The sequence below is a fragment of the Lutra lutra genome, chromosome 6 (genome assembly GCF_902655055.1).
Source record: "Lutra lutra chromosome 6, mLutLut1.2, whole genome shotgun sequence".
Lineage (NCBI taxonomy): Eukaryota > Metazoa > Chordata > Mammalia > Carnivora > Mustelidae > Lutra > Lutra lutra.
The window spans coordinates 90,411,715-90,436,086 of NC_062283.1; the positions used below are offsets into that span (position 1 = coordinate 90,411,715).

General features: G+C 37.7%; 1 long non-coding RNA gene across 1 annotated transcript; it reads left to right on the forward strand.

Annotated features, from left to right (window-relative positions):
• The first annotated feature begins 463 nt into the window (after window positions 1–463).
• LOC125101783 (uncharacterized) lies at window positions 464–10,962 on the forward strand. The gene is made up of 4 exons (XR_007127924.1): window positions 464–580; window positions 4,538–4,870; window positions 5,912–6,239; window positions 10,073–10,962. It is a non-coding gene; the product is annotated as an uncharacterized LOC125101783 (long non-coding RNA).
• The last annotated feature ends 13,410 nt before the right edge of the window (window positions 10,963–24,372 follow it).

The following is a 24,372-nucleotide window of genomic DNA, read 5'->3' on the forward strand; positions in this document are numbered from 1 at the left end:
CATAAATATTGGGTGCTACACTTGTGCTTGGAAAGAGCTCTACTTCTTCAATAGCCTTATTTGATTACACTTAAATTTTTTTCATGATAATAATTTAATCATGAATTTCTTCTTATAAATAATGCAGATATGTTTTAGAGTAAGCTTCTCTACACTGATTCTCTGTTTAATCTGAATTAACAAGATTTTGCTGCATGCACTGTACAAGGGAGATTTGGCTTGTGTCAATATTTTGTTCAAGGAAGGTCAGAATGAAGTCTGTCACATGTATAATTTTGGCTCTCTCATCTTTGAAAAGCCCCCTCTTTACCAAATTGCTGAATATAGTAGAGATCTGGGAGCATGGGACTTTGTGTTGTCTTGTTCATTTAGAATGTGTCCACTGAGGGTAAAACTGAATTTTAGTAGCTGCTATGGGCTGCAGCACTGACATTGTCCTGAAATGGGCTTTACCATTCCAGCCTCTGAGTGCCCGCTTGAAGGACACATGGTTGAAGCCTGGAGACATTTTTCTCCTTAGTCCTGTCTAAAACATGTGTCATCAGCGATTTGCCCAGCAGAGTTCCAGGATGTTCCTCAGGTAAGTGTCTGTTTATTGCTGCAGACCAATAGGAAAATCCTGCTGACATTTGAATATTCATAACATAACTATGGGGACAGATGCTCCTGAACTCCAGGGGTGTCGTAACTTTTGGTGTCCCACTTCCTCTGGCTCATGTTCCCTACAGAAAACTTGGGCTATACATCCCATTTGAAAGAACTGTAGTCACTAAATTAATGGCAACAAGAAGGCAATGATGCAGATTGAAAATACCAATTGCTGATGATCCCATCTTTGAGGTTGCCAAGCCGCCAGTGGTTTAGGGCTGTGACTCCCTGTCAGGTATATCCCCCCTCCCAACACTTCCCCTCTTCTCATTCCTTCTTGTTCTGGGATTTGATGCCTTCTGTGGCATCTGTAGAATCTTGGCAAGGGAAGGGACCTCACAGATCATCTTGCCATCTCCCTTGGACTCAGGGTTTTGTCCAGAGCCACCTGACCTGCTGCTAGGTAGATGACATTTTGGTGAAAAAACAAACAGCCCTTCCTAATAAGACAGCACTAATTGTCAAGTGTTAAAGAAAGGAATAAAGTCTTCCAAAATGATAGATCCGTGGTGTTTTACCCCAAGCAATTGTGCCTCCTTTCAAAGGTTTGACAAAGGCTTGTCTTTCAAAAACTCTTTTTTGAGGTTCGGTAACTAATGACTGCAAGGTTCATTTTTCTTCTCTCGGTTTAGTATCAAAGGTTCTTTTGATTCTCCTCTGTGAGGGTCATGAGTTCTTCTTTCCCCTACCTGAGTGTCATAAGGCCCCTTCCCCCTGCTGATCACAGAGCAATTCTCAGAAAGGGTTTAAGGTTGAACTTGTGTTTAAGAAAAGCCTGTCATTTTGATGTGTTAAAAAATAGGGGTGTGGTGGTCACCTAGTTACAAGCTGGTGAGTTCTCGTCTCCTTCCTTCTTGCAATGTAGTTCTTATTAGAGAGTCTGGACCTATTTTTAAATTCTAAGTATGTAGCCTTTTCCTCCACAATAATTTGATGTGGTTTTGATAGGATCTAGAACAACATAGACCCTGAGAATGGCAGAGGTGATCAGCGGGATAGGACTGAGTGAGCAAATGCTTAGACCACTGACACTTTACTATCCTCCTTATTATGTCTCCTCCCTACATCCCTTTTGTGGTATGGGATGCCTAGGCTTTATTGTTTTGGAGACAGACCATTAACTGAGTTTGTCTATCTGCATATCTAATCTTTAAGAGACTTTTCAGCTCTTAATAATCTTTTATGTGACTAGTTTTCCTAGTCTAGAGTCTAGATTCATTTACCTTTTGTGCTCCTTAGTTCAGTTTCAAGGACTGGGGAGGAAGCACCTCACCTCTTCTATTCATCTTTAAACCATTTAGTGGAACCCATTCAGTATCCATTCAGAATTTAATTAATCAGTAATGGTGCCAAACTGTAGTTGGATCCTGTCAGAGCTGGCTTGTTGTTTAACCCCAGGGGTCATCAATGAAACTAAAGGGTCTCCCCAGCTTTGTATGTCGTGACGGTCCTAGGTTCAACCTGGACTGGGGCCAGATGGAATCATGGTATCTGGAAAGGACAAATTCCTACTTGCCTTTCTCATAGGTATCTAAGAGAATTTTGCTAAAGGATTAAAAACATGATGGGGTGTGCCTGATTGGCTCAGGCAGTTGAGTGTCTGACTCTTTAATCTCGGGTCTTGATCTCAGGGTTGTGAATTCAAGCCCACAATGGGTGTGGAGCCTACTAAAAAAATAAAGATAAAAATAGATAAAGTAACAAAAAAATAAAAACACGAAGGGTAATTCAAGGGAATCATCTTGGAGATCTGTATAGCATCCCTGAGGGCAAAAGGTAATATCTTTTAGCACTTTAAAGAGGAAAATGTCAACTATTATTAAAAAAGTAGTGATACCTGGCTGTTGGGGATGTCAGTGCCCAGGTCAGCTTCTGCAATCTCTGCTGTTGTTCTTTGCGGTGTATCTACTTTCCTGTGACATCCCACAAGCCACCATATATCCCTCTTCTAGGGATGCCGGGAAACCTTCTATCATTTGTCTAGAAATAAGAAGAAGCTCCTGTGGCACCATCACTACTTCCCTGTAGATTAGAAGAGGACAGCGTAACACTAACGGGTTTGGGTCCTCACCAAAAGAAGTACTGTCCTGCAGTGTCCCACACTGAATGGGACAGAGAGCCCTCACCAGAAGAAACCTGTTCACGGAAATCAGTGCTTGAACACAGGCCAAACACTGCCTGAACACAAAACAAAACAAGCTACTGATATAACTTTTCAAAATTCAAAATTTAGAATCCAGAGATCTTAGAATCTGAAGAATGAAAAACTTTTGCAGGGTGGGGACACGTGCCCCCCACGTTTTTTTGCAGTTTCTAGACTAGGAAAACTAGTCACATAAAAGATTATTAAGAGCTGAATTTTTTGCAAGCCAAAAAAATTTTTTAAAGGATTTTATTCATTTATTGGAGAGAGAGAGAAAGAGAGAGAGAGTGTGTTTGCAAGAGAGAGTGAGCATGAGTCAGGGGAAGGGGCAGAGCAAGCGGGAGAAGCAGACTCCTTGCTGAGCTGGGAGCCTTAGGACAAAGGGCTCAATCCCAGGACCCTGAGATCATGACCTGAGCCGAAGGCAGACACTTAACCACTTAACCAACTGAGTCTCCCAGGTGCCCCAACAAGCCAACAATTAAAAAAAAAACATACACTTAATTGAAATAATGAAGATTTATTGGTCAAAGAATGTATGAAGAATTTGTATGTGAATATTTTGTTTGAATGGAGTTATATGTATTTAGCTAAAAAATAGGATGGCGACATAAATGTATGTAGATGAAGTTAAATGTTATATAAATTAAGCTGCTTCAGATGAAATTTTTTTTATATATCATAGACTTAAGATCAAAAAGAGACATTTGACTTTGTGCCAATAAGAAAACTTAAGGCTGAGGAAGACATAGGAAGCTTGGGCCCGAGTCAAATTTTGAGAGGAGGAAAAAGTGGCAGTTTAAAATCTGTCCTCATAGCAAAAACCCCAGCTTTAGAAAGATAAGGGTTGAATACCAGCAACAACAACAAAATAATCTGGTGGATTTTCTATACTACTTATTCCCAAATTGGGCAATTCTGTATCAAAAATCTGTTAAATTTTGAAGTGTAATCATACCTACGGTGTATAATGAGACTGGAAAATTTAATGTGATTTTGTGTTTTTTTCTGTAAGGTGAAGTGACACAACATTAGACTTCCGCATAAAAACAAGTGAAAGTATACAATTATGTTAGGGAAATGTACATAGTATTTCTATTGAACTTCCTTATTTATGTTACATTCTGCTTATCTTCTGATATCTCAAAGTCATTTTTGGAAGCTTGTGTTCATAACATATTAAGTAATGGTACTTTTATTTACTCAAAGGCCCCTGAGAAACTCGAGTTCTATACCAGTGACCTGTAATTAAAGACATGTGTTTTTGATAAATGAAAATTTATCAGATGATATATTCAAAATATGTGAATTTTTGATCATAGGTTAAAGGAGAGACTTTGTGTCTAAACCTCAAAAGCCCAAGTTTACACATCATGTTATTTGCACACAAAGTCTTTTCTTGATCTTCCTACAGAAAATTAAGCACTTTCAACTGACCTGGCCCTGGATGGAAGTGGAACTGGGAGGATCAGTTGGGCTAAAAAAATGCAAATAAAACACTCCATGATATGTTAATTTGCTAAGGAAATGAGGAAATAGTGCATGGTATATATAAGGATATGCTTGTGGCTCAGGAAAAAGGGTAAGATTCATTTAAAAGGTATCAGGGGAAAGACAAAATTTAGGAGAGATAAAATTTAATTAAATGTGTGAAATAGAAATTACTAGAAATTAAAGAGGAGTAAGAAGGATCAATTTGTCCAGCATGCACTTAAATAATGAATTTATACTTCTAATTGCTCATAGAGTCATAGTGGATCAGAGGTCAAAACTCTTCCCATCCTCTCAGAGTGGACTGGGCTAGTTCTTGGGCTCTCTTCCAAAGCTGAATATTGGCACCAAGAAAGAAGTAGTGACCCAAAGCATCCTCTTCCTCCAACACAGAATTGGCAGCTGTGAGGATGCCAAGACCTCAGACTCAAAACCAGCTGAGACAAGTGAAACTTAAACCATTTGTCAAACAAGCATCTCACAGCTATGAAGAATGAAGCCTTCAGAATGAACTTAGAGCCAAGTAGCTGGAATGCATATCTTCTCTGGGATCGTGCTCTCAAAATAAAAGTGACTACATATAGAACGGTGAGCTTCATTCAAGACTTTCTTGTTCATATTGATATTGGGATGTGTCTTTTGGAAGTCTTAGTCAAATAAAGAAAAGAAGTTATTCTTACTTATGTAAGAGAAAATGTGCTATGATTATAGAATTCATCAAATTACAGAGGGACATTGTAATTTTAGAACAGGAGTAGAAAGACCAGTATAAACTTTAAAAGAAAACTTTTGAGGCACCCGGGTGGCTCAGTTGGTTACATGTCTGACTCTTGATTTCAGCTCAGGTCATGATCTCAGGGTCCTGGGATCGAGCCCCACATCAGGTTCCACACTCTTTCTCTCTCTCTCTCTATCTCTCCAAAATAAATAAATAAATCTTCAAAAAAAGATTAAAAAAAAAAAGAGAAAACTTCTGTAGCTTTAATATTGAAATAACCTAGGAACAATGTTACCCCATGTTGCACCCTATTACTCAGTTCTTGGTGTCTCTATTTTTTCATTAAAAGAAACTAAAGATCTTTGGAGAAGCATCTGTCTATGCATGGTCTAGACATATAGCTTGGACAGTTAGGATCCTCTTCTGCCAGAAAGCAAGAAATCTTACAAAATAAATGAAGTCATATCAGAGAGACAGGAACCTGCTTAAATGAAGCCACCACTAGTCGAAGTTGTGACATTAAAAAAGCCAAAGTTGCAACAAATCATCTAGTCAACTTATATACATTTAATCTATTAAAAAACCATGATTCCCTAATGATGAACAAAAAGAAAAAAAATCACGTGAAGTATTTGAAAGAAGATGAAGGGACTAGAATTTATTACTGCTAAGCCTTGTTTTTTACTCAGCATTATTGACTTGCTTATTGTACCTGTAAAGATTACAGAAATTAGCTGATCCTCAATGTATCAGTTCGATGGCATCTTCTGACATAAGGTAAGAATGTCAGTAGAAAGACTCCATAACTTGTGACTATAAGTCAGTCAATAGCTAAATTCCAAAATTCATTTGCATCACTTTTTAAACGATGCAAATGGGAAAGAATGTGTTTTATGCAAATGTCTTTAAAGGAAAATGGAAAAGGCAAATGCCACCACGGGGAGCAAAAGAAGGTCATTTCCACAGATGGAGCAGGACGAGAAGATTTGAAGGAGCAACAGCAAGGCTGTCAGCTGAGCCTGCTCGTGCACATTGAAACAAAACCCCAAAAGACAACAGGATGGGACAAATCTTCAGACAAAAATAAATGCAAGCAAAAGCGAAAAGGTTGAGATGGCTCACTAAGAAACAATAGAAGACTGCCTGCAGAAACCAGAGAAGCTAAAAGTGAAGTCCAGTTAGTGTCATATACCAGCTCTCACCTGTGGTCCTTGGATGTCTCTTCTTGCTAATCCAGAGGTATTTGTACCAATTCTTTATAAATGCAAATTATTGGTAGCTCTAGAAAGACATTTTTTAATTAATTAAAAAAAATTTTTTATAAACATATAATGTATTATTAGCCCCAGGGGTACAGGTCTGTGAATCGCCAGGTTTATACACTTCACAGCACTCACCATAGCACATACCCTCCCCAGTGTCCATAACCCCACCACCCTCTCCCTCCCCCCAACCCCATCACCTCAGTTTGTTTTGTGACATTAAAAGTCTCTTATGGTTTGTCTCCCTCCCAATCCCATCTTGTTTCATTTATTCTTTTCGTACCCCCCAAGCCCCCCACGTTGCATCTCCATTTCCTCATATCAGGGAGATCATATGATAGTTGTCTTTCTCCGATGGACTTATTTTGTTCAGCATAATACTGTCTAGTTCCATCCACGTTGTCGCAAATGGCAAGATTTCATTTATTCTGATGGCTGCATAGTATTCCATTGTATATATATATACCACATCTTCTTTATCTCTAGAAAGACATTTTTAAAGTAGATTTTGTGTATTTACTAGGGAGAGAGAGAAAAAAAAATGAACCTGGGGGAGGGGCAGACAGAGAGGGAAGAGCAGACTCCCCACTGAGCAGGGAGCCATGCGTGGGACCGGATCTCAGGATTCTGGGATCATGACCTGAGCGAAAGGCAGATGCTTAACCAACTGAGCCACCCAGGTGTCCTTAAGGAAGACATTTTATTTATTTATTTATTTAAAGATTTATTTATTTATTTACAGACAGAGATCACAAATAGGCAGAGAGGCAGGCAGTGGGGGTGGGTGAGGGAGGACCCTTGATCCCAGGACCCTGGGATCATGACCTGAACCGAAGGCAGAGGCTTTAACCCACTGAGCCACCCAGGCGCCCCAAGGAAGACATTTTATTTTATTTTATTTTTTAAAGATTTTATTTATTTATTTGACAGACAGAGATCACAAGTAGGCAGAGAGGCAGGCAAAGAGTGAGAGGGGAAAGCAGGCTCCTTGCTTAGCAGAGAGCCCGATGTGGGGCTCTATCCCAGGACCCTGGGATCATGACCTGAGCTGAAGGCAGAGGCTTCAACCCACTGAGCCACCCAGGCGCCAGAGGAAGACATTTTAAAGGAAAAAAAATTCCACCCCTTATTCTACTTGCCCCCCCTTTTTTACATATTTAAGTAGGTGCCTTTTTTTCCCCCTTTCACTGCAAATCTTCTTTAAAAAGTGAATGATTGTCTTTTGTGTCAACTTAACACTCCATAGGCTGCAGAAGGGCACTTTGAATAGCCTACAATATGCGGTGTAACTAAAGAACAATTTGAAGTCATAATCATGTATTTGGCATGACAAGTATTTCAAATGACTTACTTCTTTAAAATCCATTTTTAAAGTAGAATTGTTTCCCTCAATGCCTGCTCCCTGTTCTTAGTTTTTTCATTCGAACTGTGACATCTTTGTTGCTGGTACTCCAGTTTTCCTTATTACTTTTTTCATGTGCTGTCAAAGAGTAGAAATTTTTGTGTATATGCGTTAAAATACAAGTTGAAGGGAAATTAGATCTAACAGCTCATCAATATTTTAAAATATCAGTATTTGAGAACCTCTATTTAAGAACAATTTGCCCACAAATTTTAAGATAGAAAGCTGCTGGAAAAATTGCTTTGGATTACAGCTCATGAATTTTTAAACATTCAGTGTTTATATTAAGAATTATTTACAAGTAGCTTCATAGCATCTATGGACTGATCATGGAACACAAATTTCAATTATGAAAAAAATTAAATGGAAAAAGCATCTACATATTTTATGATATTTTCAATTTGTAAGTCTTCAGAGGCAAAGAGATATTTACATAGCTTAAGAATCCCAAGCACATCAAATGGATCATCCTGGACAAGATCTGTAGATTTCTAAAGGTAGATGGAAGAATTAGAAATTGTTTGTAATGTAAATCCAGGAAAGTGAGCTGGGTGATCACTTCTCTCAGAGTTGTGAAATTATGAACATGGTTACTATAAGTAGAGTTTTGCATTAATCCTCAGGTCTTGAGAAGGATCCAGATCCTTCATTTGTCTCTAACAGTAAATAATCTCTATTGATTAGAAAGGGAATCATCTTTCTCAATATGTATACATCTTTCAATCCCCCGAAGACTTAGAATTAAGCAGAGAAAAACCTAAAAGGGTCAAAACAATTTATTAATATTAGCGTCAAGTAGGAACTGTAAGATCTGCCTAGGAGAATAGCCATGATTGCAGCCTTTCATCCAATTTCATTACAGTGATCTATTTTGCCTAGAACCCCACTGGACTGTGTTTCTTGGGAACAAAGATGGTGTCTTTTATCTCAGCATCAGATAGCAGAAAAAATTCAGTATGTTTATTCTTATCTAAGAAACAATTTGGGGATTTCTTCTTGAAATTTTGCTTAAAATTTAGAGCTTAGAGCTATAAATTTCTTAGAATGACTGATAAACAATGATACTTCTACATACAAAGGGGGGGAAAAATAAACTGGTAATTTTGTTTTCTTTAGTGATGCATTTAAAAGTTATTTCCTTTACTTCCTTGGAGATCCTGACAATAAGAAGCCATCTTAGAGGCTGCTGTGCACAGGGTGATTTGAGAAGTCCTCCTTGTGAAGTGATATTTGAGCTGAAATTCAAATGATCAGAAAGAATTAGCCATTCTAAGACCAGCGCAGAGAGTCCAGGCAAAGGGAGAGCAGCTGCACTCTTAGCATTCTTATCCTTGACTTGGGCCTTCCCTTTTGCCTTCCTTACCCAGGCGCTGTGCTCCCTCAACCTTTTTTTCTTTTTAGACCAGGGAAACTGACAATCAATTTGGAGTAAAAAACCCTTCATTAGAGATGGGATACGGGATAGTCTTCAGCATTATTAAACAGAATACTTTGTGTCTTAGCAGTAAGCATTTGTAGCTGGGTTCCTTCAGCCATGCCCAGAGATATCCCAAGGGAAATGGTTAGATTCTTGACTTTGAAATGCTCATCAAAGTGACACCTCCCCCAAAAGAAGGTATCTATCCCAAAAACAAATTCCCACTCCCACCATTCAGTCTATCAGATAAACATTTCTGGCAGTTAAAGTATTGCTATTCTATTCATCTTTCCAATTATGAAGCCTTCAGAGCCATATTCCCAATTGGTAGCCAGCTACCCAATGAAGAAGTATTTTAATTATTAAAAAAAATTTTTTTTTTTATAAATTTTAGTATCATTGCATTGGCAAATAAACTGCCATTCTGCTTCACTGCCAGACACCGTCAGGTCTTACTGCATTTTTTAGTAAATGCTAATATATAATAACCAATGAAATAATTACTTAAATAATAGTTAATCTAGAGCTAAGGTAAGAACACAAGTTTTCCGGCCTCTAGATGAGCTAGCCAGCCCTATACCTTTCTGCCCACCACCCTGTCTTGTGTCATTGATTGACAATGTGGCCCTAATGTTTTTTTGAAATCTTGATCAGTAGAAGCTGGAGAAACTTTTTAAAAAGTAGCAAACATTCGGGGCCCCTGCGTGGCATAGTCAGTTGAGGGCCCTACTCTTGGTTTTGGCCCAGGTCATCATCTCAGGTTGTGAGGTGGAGCCCTGTGGGGAGACTCTGCCTGGAGCCCCCACCTAGAGCCCCTCCTCTGGCTCCACGCTCAGCCGGTCATCTGCTTGAGATTCTCTCTCCCTCTGCCTCTTCACCACCCCCCTCAAATAAATAAATCTTAAAAAGAAAAAAAAAAGACAGAATCCAGGATGACTAATACTGTACTATTCTGTTTGGTGTCATTGTTCTGATGGGGTCTTTATGCAAGGCCCTTCCTATGGTCAAGGACAGGACCTTCCTGTGAAGATGTTTCTTCTTCAGTCATCTTTGAGCAAGAGGAACAGATCTGAGGACCTTAGACTTAAAGAAGGATAAAAAAAAAAATCATTCCTTTTCAACTTGTCTTGAGTGATCTGGACTCTTAGGTACACTTATATTCAGAGCATTCCTGGGGCTAGAATAACCTGACCCTTACTATGTTCACTCTTGCTGGGAGCACCCATATGGACCCTGAAAGTAAGTTGAGACTAAACTGTGAGGGTAGCTTCCTCTAGTAGCATTTGTAGCATTTGTAAGATGCTTTTCTGAGGGTGCTACACATCAAAGAAACTACAGTGTCCTTTCATTGTCTGCTGCAGTTTGAACTTAGCTGCATCCCTTAGTTAAGGGAAAAGTCTGTCCCCTAGGCTGGTTAGGTGTTAGCAATGGCCATTTTCCACAGTGGAGCTGCTCCTACAGAATGGAGATCTTAGAACTCAGATCAGGAGAAGGGAAAGTGAAAGAGTGCCTTGACTAGGAGTTTGGGCCAGAAAGACCACAGGCAGGATCTGTTGTGGAGCATATATGACAAAGCTCAGTGGTGCTTTCAGAAACAACTGGGGGCAGTTGATATGGGAAAGTTCATGCTGTTAAGGTAAATTTTGGGTACTAACACAGCTGCAAACTTATTTTTTAAGACTCCTGTGTTGCAGGTAGTCCTAGTATTCATTTATAAGATTTTTCTTCCCTACAAAATGGGATTTCAAACCTTACAATAATTTTATCTGGAACAATACTACGTATTTTTAAAAAAATTTATTTTTTTTTAAGAACTTGTTACAGGCATGAAAGAGAGTAAATTATGAGTAAAACTCATGATCTTCGAATATTTTGGATTAATTCAGCATCCATGTAATTGTTTGTCATCTCTTATTACTTATATGAATGACGTAATAAAGAAACAACTTCTGAATACAAATTTTATACAAGTAGAATATTTATGGCATCCCAGAGAAGTTTGAGTTTCAGATCCATTTAAGTAGAATGTATTACAAAAACTGTGAAACACAAGGATGGATATCTAGGCAAGGGGGTTTGAAATTCTTCTGAGAATAAAACAAATATTTGTTTTATATTATATATTATATTTATATATATTTATATTATATATAATATATATTTATGTAAATTTATATATTTTTATATTTATTTTTATAAATTATATATATTTATTTATATACTTATATAAAAATATATTTATTTATATATAATAATATAATTAATATATAAAATAAATATAAATATATTATATATTTATATATAATATATATTATTATTACATTTATATAAATATTTATATATTATTATTATATATTTATAATATTTATAATAATATATGATTTTATATAATATAAAATTATTATATATATTTATAATAATATATAATATATTTATATAATTTATATATGATATATAATATATAATTTATAAATATAAATTTATATAAATATATAAAATATATTATTATATTTTATATAAAAATAATTTATTCTGGCATAAACAAAAGGTATGCAGGCCAGTTTTTTAAAAATCACAGTTCCTTTCTTATAACTTTAGAAGTTTAATCAAGAGAACTATAGTGAATACTATTTTAGACAGAATTTACAGAGAAAATTTGGATTATGAGATTAAAGTTACAGACTGAAAAGAAACAAAATGTGTAAATGGTATAGGTTTTTATCAATGGAAAGAAATTAAAAAACAAGTTTTATACAGAAATGATAATAGTAAAATCTCTTTCACTGAAATAAGTTAAAATGACAGGGTGAAAATACATTTGGTAAGAATATATAGAGAATAATGCAAAAATTTTCTAAGCAAGTTTCTAGCTATGGCAGAGTAGTTTATATCAGATTAACTCCCTTCCCCTAAAAAGAACAATGAAAAAAAAATGTATTAAAATTTAAACTCTTCCCTCCCAGCTTTTGGAGGCGTCAGAGAACAACTGAGGCTATTAGGATTAGTGGGATCAAATCCTGGAAACAAGAGCAATGCATTGATGCAAACATGACCTTCTTTATTGGTGGTCCTCTCAAGCCTTTTTCTAATAGGTAAGTGGCACAGATGAGAGGATAAATGGAAAGAGAAGTCTTAGAACTTTTATTATGCTCACACAGTTGGGTAGGCAAAAGTTGGGGTTCCATATGGCCAGGGTAGCTAAGACTTGAGAAGTCAAGACCTTTGAATAAAGGGAATTGCAAGGAAGTGAGTCCATTATTCTGCAATTATTTTTCTTTGGGGTATTTGATAAGTTGCACAGGGTGAGAATGTAAGCAACAAAGCAGAAAATGGAAACTAACTTAGGATAGTTTCAGTGTTTGAGAGACACAAACACTGTATTCAGATATTTCCAAAGATGTCTTGGATTTTAATAATCTCAATCCCCTATTGGATCAAAGTGATTAACAACATCTTTGTCTCCTAGGAAACAAACACCCAACTTCTTTTTTTTTGAATTTTTAAATTTTTTTATAAACACACAATGTATTATTGGCCCCAGGGGTACAGGTCTGTGAATCGCCAGGTTTACACACTTCACAGCACTCACCATAGCACATACCCTCCCCAATGTCCATAACCCCACCACCCTCTCCCAACCCCCCTTCCCCCAGCAAACCTCAGTTTGTTTTGTGAGATTAAGAGTCTCTTATGGTTTGTCTCCCTCCCGATACCATCTTGTTTCATTTATTCTTTTCCTACCCCCCAAACCCCCCACATTGCATCTCCACTTCCTCATATCAGGGAGATCATATGATAGTTGTCTTTCTCCGAATGACTTATTTCGCTAAGCATAATACCCTCTAGTTCCATCCACGTTGTCGCAAATGGCAAGATTTCATTTCTTTTGATGGCTGCATAGTATTCCATTGTGTATATATACCACATCTTCTTTATCCATTCGTCTGTTGATGGACATCTAGGTTCTTTCCATAGTTTGGCTATTTGAACATCGCTGCTATAAACATTCGGGTGTACTTGCCCCTTAGGATCACTATGTTTGTATGTTTAGGGTAAATACCCAGTAGTGCGATTGCTGGGTCATAGGGTAGTTCTATTTTCAACTTTTTTTTTTTAAAGATTTTATTTATTCATTTGATAGACAGAGATCACAATTAGGCAGAAGCAGGCAGAGAGAGAAAGGGAGAAGCAGGCTCTCCGCTGAGCGGGACTCGATCCCAGGACCCTGAGACCATGACCCGAGGCGAAGGCAGAGGCTTAACCCACTGAGCCACCCAGGTGCCCTTATTTTCAACTTTTTGAGGAACCTCCATGCTGCTTTCCAGAGTGGTTGCACCAGCTTGCATTCCCACCAACAGTGTAGGAGGGTTCCCTTTTCTCCACATCCTCGCCAGCATCTGTCATTTCCTGACTTGTTAATTTTAGCCTTTCTGACTGGTGTGGGGTGGTATCTCATTGTGGTTTTGATTTGTATTTCCCTGATGCCGAGTGATGTGGAGCATTTTTTCATGTGTCTGTTGGCCATCTGGATGTATTCTTTGCAGAAATGTCTGTTCATGTCCTCTGCCCATTTCCTGATTGGATTATTTGTTCTTTGGGTCTTGAGTTTGCTAAGCTCTTTATAGATTTTGGATACTAGCCCTTTATTTGATATGTCATTTGCAAATATCTTCTCCTATTCTGTCAGTTGTCTTTTGGTTTTGTTAACTGTTTCCTTTGCTGTGCAAAAGCTTTTGATCTTGATGAAATCCCAATAGTTCATTTTTGCCCTTGCTTCCCTTGCCTTTGGCGATGCTCCTAGGCAGAAGTTGCTGCGGCTGAGGTCGAAGAGGTTGCTGCCTGTGTTCTCCTCAAGGATTTTGATGGATTCCTTTCTCGCATTGAGGTCCTTCATCCATTTTGAGTCTATTTTCATGTGTGGTATAAGGAAATTGTCCAGTTTCATTTTTCTGCATGTGGCTGTCCAATTTTCCCAACACCATTTGTTGAAGAGGCTGTCTTTTTTCCATTGGACATTCTTTCCTGCTTTGTCGAAGATTAGTTTTTTTTTTTTTTTTAAAGATTTTTTATTTATTTATTTGACAGAGAGAGATCACAAGCAGGCAGAGAGGCAGGCAGAGAGAGAGGAGGAAGCAGGCTCCCTGCTGAGCAGAAAGCCCGATGTGGGGCTCGATCCCAGGACCCTGAGATCATGACCTGAGCCGAAGGCAGTGGCTTAACCCACTGAGCCACCCAGGCGCCCCGAAGATTAGTTAACCATAGAGTTGAGGGTCTATTTCTGGGCTCTCTATTCTGTTCCATTGATCTATGTGTCTGTTTTTGTGCCAGTACCATGCTGTCTTGATGATGACAGCTTTGTAAAAGAGCTTGAAGTCCGGAATTGTGATGCCACCAATTTTGGTTTTCTTTTTCAATATTCCTTTGGCTATTCGAGGTCTTTTCTGGTTCCATGTAAATTTTAGGATTATTTGTTCCATTTCTTTGAAAAAAATGGATGGGATTTTGATAAGGATTGCATTAAATGTATAGATTGCTTTAGGTAGCATAGACATTTTCACAATATTTGTTCTTCCAATCCAGGAGCATGGAACATTTCTCCATTTCTTTGTGTCTTCCTCAATTTCTTTCATGAGTACTTTATAGTTTTCTGAGTATAGATTCTTTGCCTCTTTGGTTGGGTTTATTCCTAGGTATCTTATGGATTTGGGTGCAGTTGTAAATGGGATTGACTCCTTAATTTCCCTTTCTTCTGTCTTGTTTTTGGTGTAAAGAAATGCAACTGATTTCTGTGCATTGATTTTATATCCTGACACTTTACAGAATTCCTGTACAAGTTCTAGCAGTTTTGGAGTGGAGTCTTTTGGGTTTTCCACATATAGTATCATATTATCTGCGAAGAGTGATAGTTTGGCTTCTTCTTTGACGATTTGGATGCCTTTAATTTCTTTTTGTTGTCTGATTGCTGAGGCTAGGACTTCTAGTACTATGTTGAATTGCAGTGGTGATAATGGACATCCCTGCCGTGCTCCTGACCATAGTGGAAAAACTCTCAGTTTTTCTCCATTGAGAATGATATTTGCAATGGGTTTTTCATAGATGGCTTTGATAATATTGAAGTATGTGCCCTCTATCCCTACACTTTGAAGAGTTTTGATCAGGAAGGGATGCTGTGCTTTGTCAAATACTTTTTCAGCATCTATTGAGAGTATCATATGGTTCTTGTTCTTTCTTTTATTAATGTGTTGTATTACATTAATAAACTTTCTTTTATTAATATGTTGTATCACATTGATTGATTTGCAGATGTTGAACCAAACTTGCAGCCCTGGAATAAATCCCACTTGGTTGTGGTGAATAATCCTTTTAATGTACTGTTGGATCCTATTGGCCAGTATTTTGGTGAGAATTTTCGCATCTGTGTTCATCAAGGATATTGGTCTGTAATTCTCTTTATTGATGGGATCCTTGTCTGGTATTGGGATCAAGGTGATGCTGGCCTCATAAAATGAGTTTGGAAGTTTTCCTTCCATTTCTATTTTTTGGAACAGTTTCAGGAGAATAGGAATTAGTTCTTCTTTAAATGTTTGGTAGAATTCCCCTGGAAGCCGTCTTGCCCTGGGCTTTTGTTTGTTTGGAGATTTTTGATGACTGTTTCAATTTCCTTACTGGTTATGGGTCTATTCAGGTTTTCTATTTCTTCCTGATTCAGTTGTGGTAGTTTATATGTCTCTAGGAATGCATCCATTTCTTCCAGAATGTCAAATTTGTTGGCATAGAGTTGCTCATAGTATGTTCTTATAATTGTTTGTATTTCTTTGGTGTTGGTTGTGATCTCTCCTCTTTCATTCATGATTTTATTTATTTGGGTCCTTTCTCTTTTCTTTTTGATAAGTCTGGCCAGGGGTTTATCAATCTCATTAATTCTTTCAAAGAACCAGCTCCTGATTTCATTGATTTGTTCTATTGTTTTTTGTTTGTTTGTTTGTTTCTGTTTCACAGATTTCTGCTCTGATCTTTATTATTTCTCTTCTCCTGCCAGGTTTAGGCTTTCTTTGTTGTTCTTTCTCCAGCTCTTTTAGGTGTAGGGTTAGGTTGTGTATTTGAGACCTTTCTTGTTTCTTGAGAAAGGCTTGTATTGCTATATATTTTCCTCTCAGGACTGCCTTTGCTGTGTCCCACAGATTTTGAACCGTTGCGTTTTCATTATCATTTGTTTCCATGAGTTTTTTCAATTCTTCTTTAATTTCCTGGTTGACTCATTCATTCTTTAGAAGGATGTTGTTTAGTCTCCATGTATTTGGGTTCTTACCAGATTTCCTCTTGTTATTGAGTTCTAGCTTCAGAGCATTGTGGTCTGAAAATATGCAGGGAATGATCCCAGTCTTTTGATACCAGTTGAGACCTGATTTATGACCCAGTATGTGATCTATTCTGGAGAATGCTCCATGTGCACTAGAGAAGATTGTGTATTCTGCTGCTTTGGGATGAAATGTTCTGAATATATCTGTGATGTCCATCTGGTCCAGTGTGTCATTTAAGGCCTTTATTTCCTTGTTGATCTTTTGCTTGGATGATCTGTCCATTTCAGTGAGGGGAGTGTTAAAGTCCCCTACTGTTATTGTATTATTGTCGATGTGTTTCTTTGATTTTGTTATTAATTGGTTTATATAGTTGGCTGCTCCCACGTTAGGGGCATAGATATTTAAAATTGTTAGATCTTCTTGTTGGAGAGATCCTTTGAGTATGATATAGTGTCCTTCCTCATCTCTTATTATAGTCTTTGGCTTAAAATCTAATTGATCTGATATAAGGATTGCCACCCCAGCTTTTTCTGATGTCCATTAGCATGGTACATTGTTTTCCACCCCCTCACTTTAAATCTGGAGGTGTCTGTGGTTCTAAAATGAGTTTCTTGTAGGCAGCAGATTGATGGGTTTGGTTTTTTTTATCCATTCTGATACCTTGTGTCTTTTGATTGGGGCAGTTAGGCCATTTACATTCAGGGTAACTATTGAGAGATATGAGTTTAGTGCCATTGTATTGTCTGTAAGGTGACTGTTACTGTATGTTGTCTCTGTTCCTTTCTGATCTACTACTTTTAGGGTCTCTCTTTGCTTAGAGTACCCCTTTCAATATTTCCTGTAGAGCTGGTTTGGTGTTTGCAAGTTCTTTCAGTTTTTGTTTGTCCTGGAAGCTTTTTATCTCTCCTTCTATTTTCAATGATAGCCTAGCTGGATATAGTATTCTTGGCTGCATGTTTTTCTTGTTTTGTGCTCTGAATATATCATGCCAGTTCGTTTTGGTCTGCCAGGTCTCCATGGATAAGTCCACTACCAATCTAATATTTTTACCATTGTATGTTACAGACTTCTTTTCCCGGTCTGGTTTCAGGATTTTCTCTTTGTCGCTAAGAATTGTAAATTTTACTATTAGGTGATGGGTGTGGACCTATTCTTATTGATTTTGAGGGGGGTTCACTGCACCTTCTGGATTTTGATGCTTATTCCCTTTGCCATATTAGGGAAATTCTCTCCAATAATTCTCTCCAATATACCTTCTGCTCCCCTCTCTCTTTCTTCTTCTTCTGGAATCCCAATTATTCTAATGTTGTTTTGTCTTATGGTGTCACTTATCTCTTGAATTCTCCCCTTGTGGTCCAGTATTTATTTGTCTTTCTTTTGCTCAGCTTCTTTATTCTCTGTCATTTGGTCTTCTGTATCACTAATTCTCTCTTCTGCCTCATTTATCCTAGCAGTAAGAGCCTCCATTTTTGATCGCACCTCATTAATAGCTTTTTTGATTTCAACTTGGTTAGATTTTAATTCTTTTATTTCTCCAGAAAGGGTTTTTATTTCTCTGGAGAGGGTTTCTCTAATATCTTCCATGCCTTTTTCGAGCCCAGCTAGAACCTTGAGAATCGTCATTCTGAACTCTAGATCTGACATATTACCAATGTCCATATTGATTAGGTCCCTAGCCTTCAGTACTGCCTCTTGTTCTTTCTTTTTTTGTGGTGAGTTTTCTGCCTTGGCATTTTGTCCAGATAAGAACATATGAAGGAGCAATAAAATACTGAAAGGGTGGCAAAGACCCCAGGAAAATGTGCTTTAACCAAATCAAAAGAGACCCCAAATTGTGGGGGGGAGAAAGGGGGTAAAAAAAAGTTCAGAAAAAAATTAAAATAAAAACAAACAAATAAAGAAAAAAATATAGAAATGGAAAAAAATATATATATTAGACTGGTGATTAGAACAGGGTCACCCACTTAATTTTGGGAGTATTTTGGTCTCTTAGAAGAAACTACCTCCCCAAATTTTAAAGAATGAAAAACATATATGAACGTAAAGACAATGAAGGGATGGAATATGCCTATAAAGATGAAAAAAAATTTTTTTTTAATTTCTAAAAAAGGAGTTGATAAAGTAAGTTGGTTGGGAGAATAAAGAAAAAGAAAGTAGAGAGAATTTGCTCAGGCTGGGCACTAGAACAAGCCCGGAGCTAGATTTAGGGTATATTTTGATCTATTAGAAGAAGTTGTACCCCAAATTTTTTAGAAGAAAACACCCTATGTGTATACAAAAAATAAAGTTAGATACAATGAAGGATAAAATATGACTATAATAATGAATGTTTAAAAATATTATTATTTTTTAATGAAAGGTATTATTAAGATAAACTAGTTAAAAACGTTAAAAGAGGAAAGGATAAAAATTAAAAAAATTAAGCAGAAGAAAAAAAAAATAAAATTAATTAACTGCAAGACTAAAGAATCATGGGGAGAAAACCATGAATTCCATGCTTTGCTTTCTCCTCCTTTGGAATTCCCCTGTTCTCTTGGTAAGTGACTGGTCTTGGCTGGATTTCTTGTTGATCTTCTGGGGGAGGGGCCTGTTGTAGTGATTCTCAAGTGTCTTTGCATGAGGTAGAATTGCACCACCCTTACCAGGGGCCAGGCTACGTAATCTGCTCGGGTTTGCTTTCAGGAGCATTTGTTCCCTGAATGCTTTCGGTAGATTTCCAGAGGACAGGAATGAAAATGGCAGCCTCCCAATCTCCGGCCTGGAGGAGCCGAGAGCTCAGGGCCCCATTCCTCAGTGCACCCTCAGAGAAGAGTGCTCAATCACTCCCATCTCCCTGGCCTCCAGCCGCACTCTGAGCTCACCTAGCCTGTGACCAAGCATCTCCATCTCTGGCACACAGCTCCACCTGGAGTCTCAGAACCCCACATATACCTGAGCTCTTCTAGGGGTTGTCTCCCAAGATCTTGTGGGGACCCCACTCACAGAGCAGTGGCCTCTGCCACTGATTATGGTTCAAGGTGACTCCGAGTTGAGAGCTCACTCCTCAGCTCTGTCTCTGTAGCCAGCTTCCCCGCTCTAATACCTGCGAGCTCTGCAACACTCAGCCACCCCTGATCCTTCTGTGACCCCTCGGGACCTGGGGCCACGATGACCCCATGTGGGCTTCACCCTGGTTTAGCCTCTGGAGCGATGTCCCTCAGTGGAGCAGACTTTTAAAAGTCCTGATTTTGTGCTCTGTTGTTCCGCCACTTGCTGGGAGCCAGCCCCTCCCCACACAGTCTATCTTCCCATCGCTTTGGATTCACTTCTCTGCCGGTCCTACCTTTCAGAAAGTGGTTGATTTTCTGTTTCTAGAATTGTTGCTCTTCTTCTCTTCAGTCTCCTGTTGGATTTGTAGGTGTTCACAATGGTTTGATAAGCTATCTAGCTGATCTCCTGCTACCCGATGTCATCCCAGCCTGCTACTTCTCCACCATCTTGACTTCTCTCCACACCCAACTTCTTTTAAGGAGGATGTTATCCAGAGCCCATATAATTCATTGTTCGCAATGACTGGCATTCAATAAAAATTATTAGGCATTCCAGGAAACAGGACAAAATGGCCAGAACAAAAGTAAATCAAAGCAAACCAGACTTTTGGTTGATCTATGTATTAGAGTTATCACACAGAAACTTTTAAATAATTGTGATTAATATTTAAGAAAATAGATAAAAAGAGAATTCCACAGGAAGGCTGGAACCCATAATCACAATCCAATCAAAGTTCAAGATTTGGAAAACACAAATATCAAAATTAGATCTCATCAGAAAAATTTAATTTAAATTAGAGCAGAGGATGACTGAGCTGCCAAGTAAAAGTGTTAAATGAAGGGATGCCTGGGTGGCTCGGTTAAGCATCTGCCTTCTGCTCAGGTCTGATCTCAGGATCCTCAGTAATTGAGTCCCTCATTGGGATCCCTGCTCAGTGGGGAGTCTGCTTCTGCCTCTCCCTTTGCTGCTGCCCCCTCCAACTCTGCTCATGCACTCTTTCCCTCTCTCAAACAAATAAAATCTTAAAAAAAAAAGTGTAAAATGAAAAAGACAAAAAATACAAAAGAGAACAAGATATATCTAACAAATGGTGAGAAATTCTTACATATGTGTATTTAGAGCCCCAGAAGGAGAAGAGGGAGAGAATGGGGAATAAGTAGTTAATGAGAATCGTCCAAAACTGATGCAAGATATCAAGCAAAGATTCAAGGATCTCTATAAAACCCAAGCATACCTAGGTGTATTATAGTAAAGCTGCCTAAAATTAAAGACAAAAAGGAAATATTAAAAGCATCCAGAGGACAAAACACATCTCTTCCAAGGAGTGATGAAAGCCAGAGGATAATGGAATGCTATTTTTAACATGCTGTAAGAAAACACTGCCAACTTAGAATTCTTTTTTTTTTTTCTAACTTAGAATTCTGCAGGCAGCAAAACTATTTTTCCAAAGTAAAGATATGATAAAGACATGTTTTTCAGACAAAAATCTGAGAATATTTATTGCCAGTAAGTCCACATTAACATTGATTAAGGTAGAGAGACTCTCAAATATTAAGTTATAAATGGATAGACTAAAATGATGAATTCACTAAAAGTAGTTAATTTTTTAGGGGGACCTGAGAAAATGCAGCATTGTTCAGGATTTATTATGTTTTGATGAGTACTGCACATTAATAAATCACAATCTGGCCCACTTTTTTAAAATCTGAAGAATTTGACAAAGAATTATAACAGGAAACAATAGGCAAATTTAGAAAGTCTTAGCAATAAACAGCACACTAAAATGGCCATTAGGTGGGTAAAAAGTCAAAAGATTATCAGTTTAAAAAGCACATTTCTACTACTTTAAAAATATTTTGCTTATGTCAATAATACAGAACTGAAATATTTCATAATTTGTAGCAGATACGGTGCTTCATATCTTTTTAAAAATAAATTTTCTTAAAGTGATTAAAATCTAATGGTTTTTTAAAAAAATATTTTACTTATTTATTTGACAGAGACCACAAGTTGTCAGAGAGGCAGGCAGGGAAAGAGGAGGAAGCAGGCTCCTTAGGCAGCAGAGGGCCTGATGCGGGGCTCGATCCCAGGACCCTGAGATCATGACCTGAGCCCAAGGCAGAGGCCTTAACCCGCTGAGCCACCCAGGCGCCCCTAAAATCTAATGTTTTAAATTATTCAATCTTTTAAGTAAATATGAATGCCCTGTTACCAACTTTCCTCCCCTCCACTTAAATAAGAGTTACCTAAGAAACAGCTTTTTTGTTTGTTTGTTTTAAAGATTTTATTTATTTATTTGTCAGAGAGAGAGAGGGAGAGAGAGCAAGCACAGGCAGACAGAATGGCAGGCAGAGGCAGAGGGAGAAGCAGGCTCCCTGATGAGCAAGGAGCCTGATGTGGGACTCAATCCCAGGACGCTGGGATCATGACCTGAGCCGAAGGCAGCTGCTTAACCAACTGAGCCACCCAGGCGTCCCAAGAAACAGCTTTTAATTGGTAATTAAGTCTATGTGTTTTCCAAAATATTACATAAGACATAGGTCCTATTTTACCAACATGGGAGTATAAATTTGATCTCATATCTATTAAAATTAAATTTTAAAATTAAAATTATAATAATTTTCAGCACTTATCCATTCTTCCTTTAGGTTTTCTGCTTCTAAAAACCACAAAGAATATTTATAGTGAAAGAGACAATCTCCTTTATTGCTAGCTGGTTATGACTTGCCAGTTTCAGTCTGGAGAAACACAATTGTTGCCAGTGAACTGTTTCCTTTCCTAACATGTTCCTCTCACCAAAAATCCAAATTCTTGGACATGGGTTCGAGAAGAGGCACTGGAAATCTGAGGGAAGTTTTTCTCATATTTCGGTTTTACTAAGAATGCAGAAGAACCTTAGCTGTAAATGTTCCATTTTTTCTTCCAGAAATCATACAGAGCAATGAGGAAGGTGAGAAAACATTTCACATTTGACCTTAATGAAATTAAACTATAACAGAGATATAGCTACAGAGCCAGCAGACATTAAAAAGATAATAAGAGAACACCACAAAAAAAATCCATGTGCATAAATTTGATAATGTACATGAAATGGACCAAATTTTAAAAATCCCAGAACTACCCAAACTCACCTGAGAAGAATAGATAACCTGAAACTATGAAAGATATTAAATTTGCTGGATGAAATCTGAAAAAGGAATGTCTAGTTTCATGTGTTTCACTGGCAAATTACATTGAAATTTAAAGAAATAACACCAATTCTGCATAATCTCAGAAAACCAAAGAGGAGAGAATGCCTCCCAATGCAATTTATGAGATCATTGTTGTTCTGATGCTAACACCAGACAAAGATGGTACCCAAAAAGAAAAACAAGAGGAAATGATGTAAAAATAATCTACACAATATTAGCAAACTGAATTCATTAATATGTAAAAAGAATAATACAGTACAACCAAGTGAGGTTTATCCCAGGAAGGCAAGACTGGCTCAATATTTGGAAACCAATCAATGCAATCTGTCATATAAATAGTCTAAAGAGTTGATACAGAAAAAAGCATTTGACAAATTCAACACCTATTTATGATAATAACCTATACATGAATTTTGTAGAATTCTTCATAGTGACAAAATACTGGAACAAAATGTCTTTCAGTGGATAAATGGATAATACACTCTGGTATATCTAGATAATGGAATACTACTAAGCAGTAAAAAAGGACCAACTATGAATACATACAACAACTTAGATCTAAGGCATTATTCTGAGTGAAAGAATCCAGTTTCAAAAGCTTGTATACAGGATTCCAATGATAAGACATTTTCTAAATGACAAAACTGTAATGGCAGAGAACAGATCAGTGGTTGCCAGGGGTTAAGGGTGGGGAAGGTATGATTGTAAAGAGATAGCACAGGGGAGATTTTAGGGATGATGGAATTGTTCTGTATATAGATTATGGTGGTGTTTATACAAATATGTGTTAACTTTTGTGGAAATGGACTTTTACATATTGGGATTTTATATAATCCCACAAGTTCAATATTACTGTATAATGATTCTTTTAAAAATAAATTTAAATACACATTACAGCCACATGGTCATTAAGAAACAAATCCTACAAACTCTGTATTATATGGAAATATGGCCAAAAGTAATTGAGATCAGCGAATCTTCATGGAAATCTTTGATAAAATATTGTGTTATAGAGAAGAATGGACAGTGTGAAGAGGGGCAGTGAGGAAGATATTGGAAATTACCATCAATATTCACTTTCAAAGGAAAAGGGCACTCCTCTGAGTGAGCAGGACTGAAAACAAATAGGAATAATTACTGAAGGAGATAGAGAATATGTTATGGCACATGCAGAGATGGGGGACAAATGTGGCAGACCTCAGAAAGTACCACTTTCTGAAAGGGAACACATGGGTTTATTTCCCTGGCTAACAGTAGCCAGTGAAGAGATCATCACTCCCATCCACACTTCACCGGCCAACACCAGTCATTTGGCCTCAACTTTCAGGGGAAGTACAAATCTACTTTGGGAAAAATGACCACCACAATCCACCTTTCTGGTAATTAAATTCAGGCTACTTTGCTTCCTGCATGCAAAATATACTCAGCTCTTCTCTGGGGGTAATATCTTTAAAGTCCCACTCAGTCACAGTATGAAATTCAGGTTCCAGTGTCTCTGGTGTGGGGTTGTTTCTTCACTAGGGGATGGTTCATAGGGGTCCCTACATCAAATCCAAGTGTGGCTCCTCTTGATCAGGAAACCTAAAAGAACTAGATGACAATATTATCTGTCTCCTACTCCAAATTACAGTAATGGACAAATGGGGAGGGGCAGAGGAAAAGAGAGAGAGAATCTTAACCAGGCTCCATGCCCAGAACAGAGCCTGATTTGGAACTTGATCTTACAACCCTGAGATCATCACCTGAACGGAAATCAAGAGTCGACTGCT